Source organism: Myxine glutinosa, chromosome 11 (genome assembly GCF_964187855.1).
Source record: "Myxine glutinosa chromosome 11, kmMyxGlut1.1, whole genome shotgun sequence".
NCBI classification, from domain to species: domain Eukaryota; kingdom Metazoa; phylum Chordata; class Myxini; order Myxiniformes; family Myxinidae; genus Myxine; species Myxine glutinosa.
Genome location: NC_136271.1, coordinates 14737768 through 14757023, shown reverse-complemented (window position 1 = coordinate 14757023; position 19256 = coordinate 14737768). Strand labels below are relative to the sequence as shown.

Genomic DNA, 19256 nt, shown 5'->3' with positions numbered 1-19256 from the left:
CGGATATACGAAGCGACTCACCGGACGTGACGTCAGATGCGCCCCGAGCTTGAGAAGACAAGAGAGCCACCTCCGAGCGCTGAGAGACCTCCTGCATCTTTTGGGCCGCACTATCCTGTCCCTGAGCACAAGGTGCACCTTGTGCTGGCCATCGAATACCCGCTTTCCTTGCCATCAATCCCCATGTGAGTCAGTTTTTGTCCTGTTTATCTGTGGTCTGTCGGGAATAAGATAAGTGTGTCTAAGTGCCTATCTTACTATGCTGTACCTCTCATCCCTGTAATCTGACCTTCCGCCCTAATATAACCTCCTCCGGAGGTCTTGAGAACTGAACCCTTGGTGTCGTGTCATTTGAATCCCAGCCGTTGTGTCCTTTTCCTCAATTGATCTAGCGTAGCGCGATTAGTCAACGTTCGGGTGGAATCGGGTAAGTTTGTTAGGTCGCGGTCACCAACCGCTCGGTCTATAACATCTAGCCGCGATATATAACAATTGGTGTCAGGAGTGTCGGATTCGAACCTGGGACTAAATTTATTAGGCCCAAATTTTGGAACACCAATTGTACCACTAGGGTAACAATTGGTGTTGGAAGGTAGAATTCGACTCGGAGCGCGTTTCCCGCTCGAAATTATAACGGCGAAATTTGATTGTGTTTTACGAAAATAAAAACCCGAATTTTGAAAGTCGCGCTATGGCAGACCAAGACGGCTGGGGTCCGGTAGTGGAGAGTGAGGCAGGGTCGGTCCAGGACCAAATTGAGGGACGCGAGGAGAGCGAAGCAGCGAGGGTAGCAGACGCACAAATTAGCGTCGTTGCGCCCGACATGGCAGGCGCGCGAAATGGCGCCTCGCTGGTCACGGCGACCGCGCCCGCGACCGTGGCAGCGCCCCTGGTGGATTTGAACCTTTTTTTAATACAAATGAAGGCCCTTATGGCCCAGAATAGCGAACGGTAAGAACAAAAGATGGGGTCCAATAGCGAGAAATTGAGGGAGGACATGGGGGCCAATAGCCAACGGTTAGAACAAAGGATGGGGTCCAATAGCGAGAAATTGAGGGAGGACATGGGGGCCCAGATCGGAGGGGTAGGGAGTAGAATAGAGGGATTAGGAAACAAATTTGAGGGACTAGACAACAAATTTGAGGGACTAGACAACAAATTTGAGGGATTAGACAATAGATTAGGGGAAATACAGGAGGGGTTAATGGGGGTAGAAAACAGAATGGCCGCTCAAGAGAATCAAATGGAAGGGATGCAAAAGGGGTTAGAGGGGGTAGAAAATAGAATGGCTGCCCAGGAGAATCAGATAGAGGGAGTGAAAAATGGGTTAGAGGGGTTAGAAAACAGTATGGAAGGCAAATTGAGGGACATGAGGAACCAAGCGGAAAGGGAAGTTAAACAAATGGGGCAGCAGATAGAGGGGGTCAGAATGGGGGTAGAAACCAAACTGGATGCTCACAGGGAGGAAATGGAGCAGATGAGGGTGGCATCTGGGCAGGAGATGCAAGTGATGGGAGAGGAGATCAGAAGAGGAGTGAGTGAGGAGGTCGGAGGAGTGCGCGAGGAGGTGAGGCACTGTAAGGAGCGCATGGAGAAGGAGGTGAGAAAGGGGACTGTAAAATTGCAAGGTGGTATAGAGGAGTTGACGCTGGGAGTAGAACAACTGACAGTGGGACAAAAGGAGTTGGGGGACCAGGTAAAGAAGAACACAGCGGTAATAGAGGGTTTAAAATCGACACAGAAGGAGATGAAAAAGGACATAGGGGTAATTAAAAAAGAGTGTCAGACGGTACATGAGGACCTGACGAGGAAAATGGACAAGGTGGTAGAGGTGATGGAGGTTAAAGAGCGGGAGGTGCGGGAGCACATAGAAAAAAATAAAGTGGAGTTAGAGGAAGAACTTAAAGGGGCGCACGAAGAGATGAAGGAGGTGAAGCAGAAATTAGAAGAAGTGGAAGAAGGGGTGAGCGAAATTAAGAAGCGACGGAGAGAGGATAAGAAAGAGATAAAGGAGGAAGTAAAAGAATTGGTCCAAAGTCTGTGTACGGATCGTGATGATGTGCTCATTAACCGGATGAGGGATTCGCAGGTGATAGAGGAGAAGCGAAGAGAAAGAGGACCCGGTGTAAGTGGTGACCAATATGGTTGTGCGTATGATGCGCCAGGTGATTTAATAAGCTTGGGGGTCGAGATAGACCCGGATGTTCGTGAGAGGCCAAGAGTGAGGTGTATGGCTGGTCCGGAGGGTATGGAACGAGAGGTGCGAGGTGTGGGTGAGCAAGGTTGTGGTGGTATAGAATGGGTAGCGGGTTGCGGAGGGGTGACCCATGCATCGACACCAACAGGGGTAGTTGTTGGAGGGACCGGGGAGGCACGAGAGCCCCTTGGGGGTAATGTACTGTGGGGGCCCGGCCGGTTCGGCCCCGCGCTGACCCCGCAAGGGGCGACGCACGGGGTCCGGCAGGCGGGCAACGACTCGCATGCGAGGTGGTCCCACAAGGTCCCACTCGCGCCGTATGACGGCAAGAGTGATCTACGCGCGTACCTGGCGCAGTTAGACTGTGTGTGTAAGGGCAACGGTTGGGGTGAGGATGAAGGTGGAGTACACCTGGTGGCCGCATTGCGCGGCGCGGCGGCGGAGGTGCTGACGGCATTACCAGCGGGTGCTCTCACCCTGCCAGCCCTCCGCGACGCCTTAATTAATCGATTCGGCATCGAACAGCAGAGCGAGCTTGTTAAAGCTCAGCTCGCGCTGCGAAAGCGCAAGCCCCAGGAAGCCATCGGGGAACTTGCCCACGACATTCGCCGCGCAGTGGGGATCGCACATGCTAGCATGGCAGCGGATTCCCGGGAAAGCCTGGCGCTGGACCATTTTATCCAGGCCCTCCCGGACATTGAGCTCCGGCAACAGCTCGCCATGTGGCGCCCGCAGACTCTGAGCCAGGCGGCTGACGCTGCGGCCCGTTGGGAAGCAGCGAGGCCCCTGGCCCGGGGGGGCGAGCGTCTCGCAATGGCGGTCCGCCAGGTGGGACCCCCGATGGAGGGCGGACCCCTTAGGGGGCCCGCCCACGACGTGGGTCCTGACCTGGCGGGCATGGTCCGGAGGCTGGTGGACCAGCGCCTGGCGGGACCTGGACCATGGCAGGCGGCCCCAGAGGTGGCCCGCGGTGGACCACGAGCGGGTAATCCAATTCGGACCTACAGGGGGGGAAATTTGGAATTCCGGAGGCAAGCACCTTATCAGGTGAGGTGCTATACCTGCAACCGTCTGGGTCACCTGGCGCGGCACTGTCGAGCCGCGCGCCGGGATGATCCCCGGCGGTTGAGGTCCTCAACTCCGCCCAGGGGGGAGCGGGTTAGCCGACCCCAGACACCCCCCCGCCAGACCCCGGGAAACTAGAAGGTGTCGGGCACGTAGGGCGGTGTTCGGCAGCAGAGGATGGAGGAGAGCCCTCATTGACGCGACAGGTCATTTATTGTGGCCAAATTGGAACCGGTAGCCTGACAATTAGATGCAAAATTGCCGGCGTGGGGGTAGACGCCGTAGTGGACACAGGAGCTAGCGCCACGATCATCAGCCCTGTGGTCCTTGATTCGAGCGCAGGTGGCTGGGATAAGATCCAGCGCCTGCAAAATTATAGTTTGCAGCTTGCTACCGGGGTAACGGCCCCGATCATAGGGCGTGGTTCTGTGACCCTCAAGTTAGGGTCGGTAAGGAGGGAGATAGATGTTTGGGTGGCGGAGGTGTGCGACCCATGTTTAATAGGGTTGGACCTGTTGACTGCCAGCGGCTGTAAAATCGACTTGTGCTGGGGGATCCTGCAGGTGGGAGTAGAAGAGCTGCCGTTAGGGGGAGTGAGCACGGCCGAGAGAGCGGAGCTGGAGGCTTCCGAGGCCGTGACCATCCCCCCAAGGGCCGAGGCGATAGTGCCGGCCCGGTGGGCAGCTCGCCCAACGTGGCAGGAGTCCTGCGGCCTGGTCGAACCGGTGGCAGCGCAGTCCATACCGGGTTTAATCGTGGGCCGCACCCTTGTAAAAACGGACGGACCGGTAGTGGCCGTCCGAGTAATAAATATGAGTACAGAACCACGCACTATAGTAAGGGGCACGAGGGTAGCTGGTTGCACCCCAGTTGAGGAAGTCGCGACAGTGAGGGGCGAGAACGTCCAGCCGAGCCGACCCCGGGGGGAGCCTTCAATAAGAAGTATGAATTGGCCCGATCCCATTTGCGAGATGGTAAATCGTAGTAGCGTAGAGTTGGGAGGTACCCAGAGGGAGGCCTTACACAAACTGGTTGGGTCCCATTTGGACCTCTTCTCCCTGTCCACCGAGGATATTGGACGTACGGGCCTGGTGAAACATCAGATCCACACCGGTGAGGCCCGGCCTATTCGTCAGGCCGCCCGACGGCTCCCTTGGAGCAAGAGGGCGGAAGCTGACGAGCAGGTTGAAAAAATGCTCGACGCAGGTGTGATCGAGCCCTCGGGAAGTCCTTGGATGTCACCTGTTGTGCTGGTCAAAAAGAAGGATGGGACCACGCGGTTCTGCGTGGACTATCGCCAGCTAAACAACGTGACACTCAAGGACTCATATCCCCTGCCAAGGATTGATGACACCCTCGATGCCGTTGCGGGCTCAAATTGGTTCACAACTTTGGACCTCAAGAGTGGGTATTGGCAGGTGGAGATGGATAGGGCAGGGAAGGAGAAAACGGCATTTTCCACAGGTAAGGGCTGTATCAGTTTACTGTGATGCCGTTTGGTTTGTGTAACGCCCCCGCCACCTTTGAAAGATTGATGGAGCATGTACTGGGCGGCATGCCATGGCAATCATGCCTGGTGTACCTGGATGACGTCCTGGTACATGCCCAAACGTTCCCCCAGGCAGTAGCTAATTTGGACCAGGTGTTCGGGTGCCTCAGACAGGCAGGGTTGAAGCTGAACCCGAGTAAGTGCACTTTGTTTGCAAGAGAGGTGGCCTATCTAGGTCACGTGATCGGCCGCGAGGGGGTAAAAACGGACCCAGACAAAATTAAAGCGGTAGAGGAGTGGCCCGCACCACGTACCATCAAAGAGGTGCGGGGATTTTTGGGACTCTGCTCCTACTACCGGCGCTTTGTGGCGAAATTTGCGGAGTTGGCCCGTCCCCTCCACCGGCTTACGGAGAAGGGGACGCGATTTAATTGGACACGGGAGTGCCACGAGGCCTTCCAAAAATTGAAGGGGTGTCTAACATCCGCACCCCTTCTAGCTTACCCCACTAGCGACGGGGCATTTACCCTGGACACGGATGCGAGCCAGGAAGGATTGGGCGCAGTTTTGTCTCGGACACAGGAGGGCGTGGAGAGAGTGATTGGTTATTATAGTCGGGCCTTAAGTAGGCCCGAGAGAAATTATTGCATCACTCGCAAAGAGTTATTGGCTATGCTGGCTGCCATGAACCATTTCCACCCGTACTTGTACGGGCGGAAATTTTTGGTTAGAACTGACCATTCCTCCTTGCAATGGCTCCTTCGGTTCAAGGAACCGGAGGGCCAAATTGCAAGGTGGTTGGAAAAGTTGCAGCAGTACGATTTTGATGTGGCCCATAGGGCCGGGAAGGCCCATGGTAATGCGGACGCACTCTCTCGGCGTCCTTGTCTGGGGGAAAACTGCAAATTTTGTGCGAGACACGAGGAGAGGGAACAATTGGGCGATTCGGACCCGACCCTCGTTGTCCGGGCAACCCGGGTGAGAGGGCCAATTTTGCCACTAACCGCAGATGAGGAATTCGGAACTTTGGCATGGAGCACGGCCCAGCAGGAGGATCCTGTCCTGGGGCCAGTGTTCAATTGGGTCAAATTGGGGCACAGACCAAAGGGGGAAGAGGTCACCCCCCTCGGAGCACAAACAAAGGCATATTGGGCTCAGTGGCAGACCCTGGAATTGAAAGGCAACATCTTGTATCGCAAGTGGGTGGAGGTTCCCTCTGATAGAACTTCCTGGCTGGTGATAGTCCCTGACAAATTCAAGAACGTCATATTGCAACAGGTGCATGGTACCCGCTCCGGCGGCCATTTGGGCAGGACAAAGACAATATCGCGGGTACGCCGGAGGTTTTATTGGGTGAATATGGGGCGCGACATACAGGACTGGTGTCGGAGATGCGACGCCTGTACTGCCAAAAAGGGACCAGCACGGAGGATGAGGGCCCCCCTTCAATTACACCAGGTGGGGGCCCCCCTAGAGCGGGTGGCCATGGATATCCTAGGCCCACTACCCCGCACCCGCCTAGGTAATAAGTACATCCTCGTTGTGATGGACTACTTCACCAAGTGGCCGGAGGCCTACGCCCTCCCCAACCAAGAAGCAGGGGTGGTAGCGCAGGCCTTCGTGGAAGGATTTGTGTGCCGGCATGGGATTCCACAGGAGTTGCACACCGACCAGGGACGAAATTTTGAGAGCAAATTGCTAAAAGATGTGTGCAGTCTCCTGTCAATTCGAAAAACAAGAACCACGCCCTTGCGGCCACAATCTGACGGGATGGTGGAACGGTTCAACAGAACATTGATACAACAACTGGCACTGTTCACCGCCACCCGTCAGGATGACTGGGACGAACATCTCCCTTATTTGCTTATGGCCTACCGAACCAGCCAGCACGGGGCCACCGCATGCAGTCCAGCGTTGCTTATGTATGGAAGTCCTCCGCCGAGGGAGGGGTACGCACGTCACCTAGAGGAAGGCATGGAGCTAGTCCATGCCTTCGCCCGCCGCCAACTCCATCTGGCGGGGGAAAAGATGAAGCGCAGGTACGACGACCGGAGCCAGGGGAGTCAATACGCTCCGGGGATGAAGATTTGGTTCTTTAATCCCCGGAGGCGGAAGGGAAGGTGCCCAAAACTCACCTCCCCCTGGCAAGGCCCAGGAGTCGTCCTGTCGCAAATCTGTGACGTGGTCATTAAGATCAAAATGGGGCCACGAGCCCTCCCTCGGATCGTCCACGCCGACCGGATAAGACCTTACACCGGCGAGCAGGCGCCCCCGTGGATTGCCTCGGCTTTAGATGCCGAGGCGGGACCCAGTACCTCTGAATAAGGGGGGCTTATTAGTGCCAGAGGACTGGGGGTTTGAGGAGCGATGGGCCCGGTGGGTAAGGGTGGCATCCTTGCCACCCTTCCCATATAGGGGGGCAAAAGAGCAATAGCTTATGGGGTGTATGGCAGTGAAAACTAGCCCGGGTGGGTTAGGTTATATTGATAGGGCCCTAGCGAAGATGACATTAGGTGACGTTAAGTTTAGTTAGTGACTGATACCTGTAGTGGGGACGCAGGTAGATTAGTGTGGATACGTGGGAGCGCAATAGTTTAAAGGGACGACTGGGAAGCGCAAGTTTCAGAAGGGAGTAGTTAGCTGAGATGATGCTGTGTGTGTGAGGATTGAACAGGTGTGATTGCACAGGTGTGCAACTGGACAGGTGTGTGGAACAGTGTGTGAGTAATGAGTGTTGTGGATCAGCGCGAATGTGCTTGGGGAGAGAAGGGTGCAGGTGGCACCAGGTGTGAGAGCACAGGTGTGCAGGTACAGGTGTGTGGAGAGAGTTGGAGTAAGTGGTACGGAGTGGTGTGCATGGTGCGAAGGTGTGGATGGGGGAAGAGTGGACCCCTTTCACGAGTACCCGGGGCGGGTAGTGTAAGTGTTAGGTAGAGGGTATAGGTAAATTGTGGTTGGATATTGGCATTTGTGGTGCGGTTGCAGAATGGTGTTGTGAATGGGTGCATTAGTGTTGTGGAAATGGCTGGGCGTGTAGCCTGTTAGTGTGTGTAGTTGGTTGGGCACTCCACCACTGTGAGGATGTCGGCCAGGTGAGGCCGCTGGTGGGCTCTGGGAGCCGGTAGTTGTGAGTGGGTGCCTGAGGATCCCGGGTGTGGATCGGGCAGCCCAGTGCCAGAGAGGGCACCGAGTGGGGAGAGCGCCAGAGGGCCTTCCCCAGGTAGTTAGGTTAGAGTAAGGAGCAGGTAAGCTCGGAGGCAACTGCAGTGGTGGAGGTGTGCAGGTGGGTAGACCCGCTGGGAGAGGTACACGTCGCAGCCCAGAAATTGTACGAGGGCACCGGGAGATGAATCGGGGGAGTGAGACCCCAAATTGAAAAGCACCACAGTTTGGCCAATGGGAATTGGTTTTTAGAACCCATAGTGTAAGAGGGCCAATGGTTTGGCCGGAGAAAGACCCCGGGTAGTGTAAAGTTGTTAAAGTCATTTAGGAGATAGTTAGGATTGATGAACCTGTCGCACCATACGCAGCCACTTACCTGTGGTGATGATGATGACTCCACACCTGTGTTTTCTTTGTTTTGTGTTGCAGGAAGTAAGGACTGCTGTTGGATTTGTGAGACGCATCACGACGTGGATGAGACATTGGGGTGATTCCATCTCTCCCTCCTTAGGAGGGACTGATGATGAATTGGTGATGGCAAATTATGATGTTGAGTTGGAGATGGCAAATTTTGATGAGAGTTGAAAATGGCAAATTTGATTGGTTAGGAGGGAGAGAAGACGAATTTGGTTTATGGGAGGAACGGGGAAGACAGTAGGGACGTTTGTTGATTGGTAAAGTAGATGTTTATGGGTAGTGTTGTGTTTTGTGGATACAGTAAGGGGTAAGGGAGGGGCCATGTAGGTTACCTGCTGGGGGGGGGGGGGGGGGCGTACGGTAGGAACGTACCTGTCTCACCTGGTTCCCATGTGCCCCCAGTGTGCATCACCTTGTATTGCGTGCACTTTTGCGCCCTTACCATCTTACTCACTTGTCTTCTTCTTTTGTCTCCCACCTCCGAGGATCTGGCTTTGGGGTAGAGAGAGAGGAGAGAGAGGTGCTGGCTACGCAGTTGTGGGCCTGCACTTTCGCTGCTTGCTGCCTGGATCGATACACCATATGGACCGCAATGTTTGTGGCCACCCACAATGGACCGCAGTTCTTATGCGGCCAAGCACCACCCATGGATGGACCTATGGGTCAACGTGGCACCTATGCCATACAAGGTGAACCACTAACAGTTGGCCCCCTGACGGCCACAATAAAGAAATGGACGCGGTTGGCGCCTTTCTTTATTTTTCTAAGGAAGTAAGAAGGCCAAGTGCACCACACGAAGGCAAGACCAGCGGCAGAACATCGGCCGGCTGCGACACCACCGGTGATTTCTAAACACTTTATTGGTGCACCGGATGGTGCTCACTGTGTGATGGGGTGGTGCTTTTGATGCTTGGAAGGGGTGCTCTGCACATTATTAAAGGCCGTAGGCCACAGAGCACTCGTGGGTTGGTGTATCGATGCTGGCATGCGTGCTCTCTCTATGCATAACATCTGCATGTGTTCCTCCAAAAACAGGTCCTGGATCGTAGTGTAAATAGCAGCATAGTCTTGTAAATAATGCTCCCTACCGGCTGTATGTTTAGTTTGCGAATTCTTTCCGGATTCGGTTATCCTGTGGGTGTGTTTCTGTGAGGAGAAGGGTGCAACGTCGCAGGGGGACATATTTACTCATTTGTGAATATCTGTAAAACTGTCGCACTCAGGGTAGAGTTAATAGTAGAGGGAACTACATCTGAGTGCCACACTAAAATAGGTAAAAATTTATCGGGTCGGGACGCCCCGAGGGTAGAGAAGGGTGCAATGTTGCGAATATGGAATTTGGCCTCCATATCCGCTTGTGAATATTCCCCTATTTCCCCAATACTCCCCAACTATCCCCAATCCCCCATTCCCTAGTCCCATTGTCTGTAAACAACAATCAGTAGAGCCGACCTTCCCCTATTTCCCCCATTAAATGTCGCACCCAGGTTCACCGCATCTCATGTAGACAACTTTCGGACATCTTGCTAGTTATTCTTAGTCTATGTCAGTTAAGGACTCGTTTCCATTAATTCTGACTCTTCGTTGCACCAGAATGTGATTATATGGCACCAGTAGTGAGTTTAGGACCTTCCCATACCTCCCCGCATCTCTTCCCCATGAAGAAGTTACAACAACAACAACTACAACAGCAGAGGGGGGCGGCGCGGCGACGGCGCGGGGAGTGTGCGTCCTCACACCGGCTCGGTTAGCCGCCATGACCATGCGCTCCGACGGGGTTACCACGAAGGGGCTGGCTGTCAGCTCCTCGTCAAGGGCGGAGCCTGGTAACCCCCCCCCGCACCCAATAAGAAGGGCGGACCGATTCCATCTGGGGCGGAGCTAACGAGCCGAGGGCGTGTCACTCCCCGCCGGATATACGAAGCGACTCACCGGACGTGACGTCAGATGCGCCCCGAGCTTGAGAAGACAAGAGAGCCACCTCCGAGCGCTGAGAGACCTCCTGCATCTTTTGGGCCGCACTATCCTTTCCCTGAGCACAAGGTGCACCTTGTGCTGGCCATCGAATACCCGCTTTCCTTGCCATCAATCCCCGTGTGAGTCAGTTTTTGTCCTGTTTATCTGTGGTCTGTCGGGAATAAGATAAGTGTGTCTAAGTGCCTATCTTACTATGCTGTACCTCTCATCCCTGTAATCTGACCTTCCGCCCTAATATAACCTCCTCCGGAGGTCTTGAGAACTGAACCCTTGGTGTCGTGTCATTTGAATCCCAGCCGTTGTGTCCTTTTCCTCAATTGATCTAGCGTAGCGCGATTAGTCAACGTTCGGGTGGAATCGGGTAAGTTTGTTAGGTCGCGGTCACCAACCGCTCGGTCTATAACATCTAGCCGCGATCTATAACAATATATATATATATATATATATATATATATATAATCGGGAGATTAAATCAGACGCGGACGTAGCTTCAGGACGTCGATCTTTAATTGTCGAAAATTAAAGATCGACGTCCTGAAGCTACGTCCGCATCCGATTTAATCTCCCGATTATTTATTTGATGCAAATGAGACGCCCTGCTCGTACTGTGGAGTTTCTACTATTTTTCACAGTTATATATATATATATATATATATATATATATATATATATATATATATATATATATATATATATATATATATATATATATATATATACATATATATATACGAGCCGAAAGCACCCGGCGTTGCCCGGGTTCTTTTTGAATTAATTTACTACTAGAATTCAGCTTTTACTCGCGGCCGTAGAAGATTGACTTCTATAATTCAGCTCAGCTTTAAATTGCGAAATGGGCCTAACCCGGCCAAAGCGGCCTTGACGGGCCTCGCCACCCAGCCTATAACCTTCCCGGGGCCCATCCCGACATTTTTAGTTCTTTTTGAATGAATTTGCTACTATAATTCAGCTTTTACTCGCGGTCATAGAAGATTGACTACCATAATTCAGCTCAGCCGAGGTGGGCCTCGACCGGCCTCGCCACCTAGCCTATAACCTTCCCGGGGCCCATCCCGACATTTTTAGTTCTTTTTGAATGCATTTACTACTATAATTCAGCTTTTACAGCGGTCGTAGAAGATTGACTACATAATTGAGCTCAGCTTTTAATTGCGAAATGGGCCCAGCTCAGACGAGGTGGGCCACGACTGGCCTCGCCACCGAGCCTAGAACCTTCCCGGGGCCCGTCCCGACATTTTTTGTATTGGAGGTTTTTTCCTATCTTTCACCGTTCAAGAGATTAGCTTGCGCAGACAAACAGACAAACAAAAACTTTCTTTTATAAAATAAAAAGAAATATATATATATATACACACAACTAGTCAAAAGTTTTAGAACACCTCAATGTTCCCAGTTTTTATTGAAATTTAAGCAATTAAAGTCCAGTGAATAACCTGAAATGGTACAAAGGTAAGCAGTAAACTGCTCGAGGTAAAAAAAAAAGCTTAGGTTCGCAAAAACGGGACAATAATGTAAATTGCAGTTACATTGTAGAAAAAAAAAAAGGCCTTCTTCAGGGAACAAGCAATGGGTTAACAACTTACAGCTGTTCTGCAGCAATGTAAGTAAATTAAGCCTTGAAAGTTGATGCAAACAATTCCTACAGGTGTCCCAACCTCTGCTGATTACTTGATTACAAACCCCCTGTCTGTATAAAAGCATTATTGGAACAGACTGTTATTACACCCTCTGAAGCATTATTTGGACAATATCGCACTGCAGGAAGTAGTATATTGGAAACTGGAGGAAACTCTGACAGGAAGAGGTCTGGCAGACCCAAAGCCACAACAGAATCAGAAGACATGTTTCTGAGAGTCAACAGCTTGCGTGATAGGCGGCTCACAGGACAACAGCTTCAAGCACAGCTTAACACTGGTCGAAGTAAGCAAGTCTCAGCTTCAACTGTGAAGAGAAGACTTCAAGCTGCAGGTTTGACAGGTCGAGTGGCAGTGAGAAAGCCATTGCTAAGATGGCAAAATAAGAAAAAGAGGCTTGCCTGGGCCATGAAGCACCGCCAGTGGACTACTGAAGACGGGAAGAAGGTCTTATGGACCGATGAATCAAAATTTGAAATCTTTGGTTCATCATGCAGGGTTTTTGTACACCGTTGAGTAGGCGAAAGGATGGTTCCTCAGTGTGTGACACCAACTGTCAAACATGGAGGAGGAAGCGTGATGGTCTGAGGCTCTTTTGCTGGATCCAGAGTTGGCGACTTGCACAGAGTGACTGGCACCCTGAACCAAAAGGGCTACCACAGCATTTTGGAGCGCCATGCTATACCCTCTGGTGTTGGGCTAGCGGAGCTAGCGGAGCCTGGTGTTGGGCTAGCGGCTAGGGTGCCAGCTTAGGATCCCAGGATCCTGGGTTCGAATCCCGGTCGATCGCTGAATTAACGCCAGGGGGTTGACTCAGCCTGTCATCCTTCCGAGGTCGCCTAATTGAGTACCAGTTCACTGGTAATTCCCTGCTTGTCGTAAAAGGCGACAAAAAGGGTTGGCGGCAGGAAGGGCATCCGGCCGTAAAACATTTCTTCAAAAAGGGGACCGAAAAACAACAACAACCACGGTCCCCGAAAAAGGCCAACCCCCGCTTTGCGGGGAAAAATGGCCTCTAAATGTGTTTTTTTTTTTTTTTAATGCTATACCCTCTGGTATACGCGTAGTTGGTCAGGGGTTCATCCCACAGCAAGATAATGACCCTAAACACACCTCCAGGCTATGTCAAAACTAGCTTCGTGGAAAAGAACAAGACAGCAGGCTTCAGATCATGGAATGGCCAACACAGTCTCCAGACTTAAACCCCGTCGAGCTGGTTTGGAATGAACTGGACAGAAGGGTGAAAGCAAAGCAACCTACAAGTGCAACACATTTGTGGGAACTTCTGCAACAGTGTTGGGAAGAACTTCCCGAACAATATTTGATTTCCATTGCAGAAAGAATGCCACGAGTGTGTTCGGCGGTTATATCTGCAAAAGATGACTACTTTGCTGTCAAAAATTTAAATTAAATTTTGTTAAACTAAATGATTCTATGATTTCTTTTTTATCTCCAATTGTTTATTTGTTCTATGCATGATTTCAGAGTACATTGAGACATTAAACTGCGTAAATTTCAATAAAAACTGGAAAAATTGAGGCGTTCTAAAACTTTTGACCGATAGTGTATATATATATATATATATATATATATATATATATATATATATATATATATATATATATATATATATATATATATATATATATATATATATATATATATACTGTATATGTATGTGTGTGTGTGTGTGTGTGTGTGTGTATATATTTATATATACTAGAATATAAGACCTGTTGCTTCGCTGACGGAAATACCATTCTTTGTTGCAATGGCTAATATATGGGGGGGGGGGGAAAAAAAAAAACTGATTCCTGGGGGAGATCCTGCTCTTTGTGCAGGGATAACCCATGTCACGTGTTGGCATTTGCAGTTTTGACACGCGTGTCCATGTAACCATAAAAAATATTTTGGATCACAAACACTCCCGGGAGATACCCGAATCCACTGTAGTTGGATTTATTGAAATCCGTTAATCCGTTTTCAAGTTATAATACGACAAACAAACAAACAAACAAACAGACAGACATGGCTCCATTTATGATATTATATTTATATGTGTGTGTGTGTGTTGTGTATATATTTATATATACAATACATGGCCAAAAGTATGCGGACACTCCTAATTAGTGGATTCGGCTGTTTCAGCCACACCCATTGCTGACAGGTATGTATAATCAAGCACACAGCCATGCAATCTCCCATAGAGACAAACATTGGCAGTAGAATGGACCGTACTGAAGAGCTCAATGACTTTCAACGTGGCACTGTCATAGGATGCCACCTTTCCAACAAGTCAGTTCGTCAAATTTCTGCCCTGCTAGAGCTGCCACGGTCAAATGTAAGTGCTGTTATTGTGAAGTGAAAACGTCTCGGAGCAACAACAGCTCAGCTGTGAAGTGGTACGCCACACAAGCTCACAGAATAGGACTGCCGAGTGCTGAAGCACATAGCACGTGTAAAAATCGTCTGTCTTTGGTTGCAACACCCACTACCGAGTTCCAAACTGCCTCTGTAAGCAACACCAGCACAACAACTGTTCGTCGGGAGCTTCATGAAATGGGTTTTCATGGCCGAGCAGCCGCACACAAGTCTAAGATCACCATACGCAATGCCAAGCGTCGGCTGGTGTGGTGTAAAGCTCGCCGCCATTGGACTCTGGAGCAGTGAAAACTCGTTCTATGGAGTGATGAATCATGCTTCATCATCTGGCAGTCCGACGGACGAATCTGGGTTTAGCCGGATTCCAGGAGAATGCTACCTGCCCGAATGCATAGTGCCAACTGTAAAGTTTGGTGGAGGAGGAATAATGGTCTGGGGCTGTTTTTCATGGTTCGGGCTAGGCCCCTTAGTTCCAGTGAAGGGAAATCTTAACGCTACAGCATACAATGACATTCTAGACGATTGTGTGCTTCCAACTTTGTGGCAACAGTTTGGGGAAGGCCCTTTCCTGTTTCAGCATGACTGCCCCCGTGCACAAAGTGAAGTCCATACAGAAATGTTTTGTCGAGATCAGTGTGGAAGAACTTGACTGGCCTGCACAGAGCCCTGACCTCAACACCATCGAACACCTTTGGGATGAATTGGAACGCCGACTGTGAGCCAGGCCTAATGGCCCAACATCTGTGCCCGACCTCACTAATGCTCTTGTGGCTGAATGGAAGCAAATCTCCGCAGCAATGGTCCAACATCTAGTGGAAAGCCTTCCCAGAAGAGTGGAGGCTGTAATAGCAGCAAAGGGGGGGGGGGGGGACCAACTCCATATTAATGCCCATGATTTTGGAATGAGATGTTCGACGAGCACATATAGGTGTGATGTTCGGGTGTGCACATACTTTTGGCCATGTAGTGTACATCGTGCACACGCTAATCCACGACTAGTGCAGCCGTGGTTGGTAAAGTTTTACGGTATATATGGTATGGTGAAGTTTATAAACTCTCATTTGGAGAGTACTTGGGAGCGTGGAAGACTGTAGACCAAAATAATAGTAGGCCTCATCTACTATATAAAACACAATATCAGTTTGTGTGTTTGTACAGATGTCTGTCCCCCTTCATAAGGGTAGGTTTTAAAGGCCAATATTTTAACACAAATGCGTGTTCACTACGGTCTATTTTGAGGATAAAATAAACTCGGAAAAACATTTTACATCCAAGAGTAATTATGTCTCTTGCATTGGAATTGTAGACGGTGGCTTGCAAACTGAGCCCCAAGGGCAGTGTACAGAAGCGGTTCTTAAAAATAACAATGAATCCAAGGTACAGGGAGGTGAAATTTGCTGCACGTGATGTGCAACGCACGCAGAGCAAAACGAATGTTCATTTACATTGGTAGGATGTCTAATAAATAAAGAAGTTATAAGCGCACCTGACACTAGGCCGAGGCTTCAGACTTTGGCACACTCACAAGGCTGTACCGTCGAATAAACTGTTCCAACCCATCATATTTGAAGAGCTTTTTTCCTAGTGTCTAATAAATCAGCATTGTCACATCATTGTCGTAACTTTTATTTAAATTTTCTTTTGGGGGGTGGGGGGGAGAGAGCGGCACTTGTTCCCCTTGTCCCTCTACCCTCCACTTCTGATGCCCTCGCTCGACCTTGATTTTTGGAGAATCTGTTTCAGGTTTCCGACTTCCTGAGATTTATCAATCATCAAAATGTAGTGGTTGGCTTCACTACTTGCATTGAATGTTGCTTAATCCGAAAATGTTAACTCGTCAATAAACCAGGGAAATTATGGATTTCACAACAGAAATAACACCATGAGCATTAACAAATGAATGATGCTTTCATGTGCCATTTACAGTTTACTTATATCGTGTGTACATCAAAGGTTATTGTACACCACACCTTTCCTATGCCATCTCCAGGCATTGCAAATCGTCATTGCTGGGCACCGAAGTGGGCTTGGCAGTGACGCACGCTGAAAGGGTGTACTCAGTTTTCACTCTGGTTGTTTTCTTGTTTGTTTGTTTGTTTGTTGTACACCACACCTTTCCTATGCCATCTCCAGGCATTGCAAATCATCATTGCTGGGCACCGAAAGGGGCTCGGCAGTGACGCACGCTGAAAGGGAGTACTCAGTTTTCACTCTGGTTGTTTGTTTGTTTGTTTTCTTGCTTTCTTGTTTTCTTGTTTGTTTGTCCGGACGATATCTCAGCCATCCTTTGAGCTAGGAAGCTGAAATTTCGGCACAGTAGTGATAAAGTCCTTTGTCAAAAACGCTATTTTTTGTTTTTTGAATAATCAATTAATTGAGGAGTTATTTAATTATTAGCGATTAATTAAGTACTTATTTAATTAATCAAATTTCCTTTCTCTTCTGACCATTAACTCAGTCACCTTTTGAGTTAGGAAGCTGATATTTGGACATGCCAATGACCAGGTGATTTGGCTGCAAAGGCTATTTTTGATTTATTAATTAATCAATTAATCGATTAATTATTTAATTATTCGATTAATGACTAATTTTTTATTTTTTTTTTAAGTTACAGATTCTGATGAAATGGTGGTGGTTTATGTGTTCTCTGACCGAATTGATTAATAATTTAATTTTTTAATGATTATTGTACACCGCTCCTTTCCTATGCCATCTCCAGGCATTGCAAATCGTCATTGCCGGGCACCGAAGGGGGCTCGGCAGTGACACACGCTGAAAGAGAGTACTCAGTTTTCACTCTGGTTGTTTGTTTTCTTGGTTGTTTTCTTTCTTTCTTGTTTTCTTGTTTGTTTGTCCAGACGATATCTCAGCCATCCTTTGAGCTAGGAAGCTGAAATTTCGGCATAGCAGTGAGCAAGTCCTTTGTCAAAAACGTTATTTTTTGTTTTTTGAATAATCAATTAATTGAGGAGTTATTTAATTATTAGCGTTTAATTAAGTACTTATTTAATTAATCAAATTTCCTTTCTCTTCTGACCATTAATTCAGGCACCTTTTGAGTTAGGAAGCTGATATTTGGACATGCCAATGACCAGGTGATTTGGCTGAAAAGGCTGTTTTTGATGTATTAATTAATCAATTAATCGATTAATTATTTAATTATTCGATTAATGACAAAAAATTTTTTTTTTAAAGTTACAGATTCTGATGAAATGGTGGTGGTTTATGTGTTCTGTGACCGAATTGATTAATAATTTAATTTTTTCATGATTATTATTTATTTATTTTCATTATTAATCATTTATTTATTTTCTTTCTCATTTGGCCAATATCTCAGGGACCTTTTGAGCTGGGAAGCTAATATTTGGACATGACAGTGACCAAGTGATGTGGCTATCAAGGATATTTTTGATTTATTGATTAATCATTTAATTGATTAATTATTTATTGATTAATTGATTAATAATTATTGATTAATCAATTAATTATTTAATTTTTTATTAATGACATTTAACTAAATTTCTAAAAGATACATCTTCGGATGAAGCACTTGTGGTTTAGTTATGCTATTAGCCAATTGATTAAGAAAATATTTTGTGATAATCTTTTATCGATTTTAATTATACAATTAATCAATCAATTAGTGTACACCTCTCCCTCCCAATGCAGCCTCTATGAGCTGAATTGCGGTATTGCCGGGCGCCGGAGGCGCCCCGGCAATGCCGCGCTGTAGGATATTTAATTATTTGGCATGGGGGCGGTGTACTTTGAATGTATCTGTACTTGTTATTTATTTATTTTCATTATTAATCATTTATTTATTTTCTTTCTCATTTGGCCAATATAATAATAATAAATAATAATGCATTTATTTTATATAGCGCTTTTCAGGAAGCCCAAAGACGCTTTGACAGAGTGCAAAACATAATGCATAGCAAAACATAAAAACAATTGCAAAAAAAGAAGAATCAATAGGGAAATATTCAAAGCACAAAGGAGGGAGAAGGAGAGGAGATAGTCAGGGGTTAGATGCTGTGGGTTAAATGTTGAATGCAGTGTTGAACAGGTGGGTCTTGAGTGATGTTTTGAATGTGGTGAGTGAGGAGGAGTCTCTGATGGTGTGAGGTAGCGAGTTCCAGAGGGTGGGAGCAGCGATGGAGAAGGCCCTGTCCCCCCAGGATCTAAATTTGGTCCGGATGGGGGGGGGGGGGGGGGTCAGGAGGTTGGTACCAGCAGAGCGGAGGTTGCGGGTGGGAGTGTGTCTGGAGAGGAGGTCAGCCAGGTAGGATGGGGCCAGGTTATGGAGGGCTTTGTAGGTCAAGAGGGGGATTTTGTACTGGATTCTCTGGGAGATGGGGAGCCAGTGAAGCTTGTAAAGGACGGGGGTGATGTGGTCACGGGTCCGGGAATGGGTGAGTAGATGGGCAGCGGAGTTCTGAATGTATTGGAGTTTATTGGTGATTGTTGAGGGTGAACCATAAAGGAGGCTATTGCAGTAGTCCAGACGGGAAGTGATGAAGGCGTGGATGAGGGTTTCTGCAGCCACGGAGGAGAGGGATGGACGGAGACGGGCGATGTTTTTCAGGTGAAAGAAGGCTGTCTTTGTGATCTGTTTAGTGTATTTGTCGAAGGAGAGGGTTTGGTCAAAGATGATGCCAAGATTCCGGATGTGAGGGGAGGTGGATACTGGGAAACCGTCGATGTTGAGGGCAAAGTTATGGGTGGACCTGGTGAGCGTTTTTGGGCCAATGATGATTATTCCAGATTTATCACAGTTAAGTTTGAGGAAGTTGATTTGAAGCCAGGATTTTATTTCAGTGATGCAGTTTGTCAGGATAGAGTGGGTGGCGGTGGAGATGGACTTGGTGGAGATGAAAAGCTGGATGTCATCGGCGAAGCAGTGGAATTGGAG

At 48.7% G+C, this 19256-nt stretch overlaps 1 protein-coding gene across 1 annotated transcript in view; it reads right to left on the bottom strand.

Annotated features, from left to right (window-relative positions):
* Positions 1–19256, bottom strand: part of LOC137436205 (follistatin-like) — a 58257-nt gene that overhangs the window by 12163 nt on the left and 26838 nt on the right. The window lies entirely within an intron of this gene.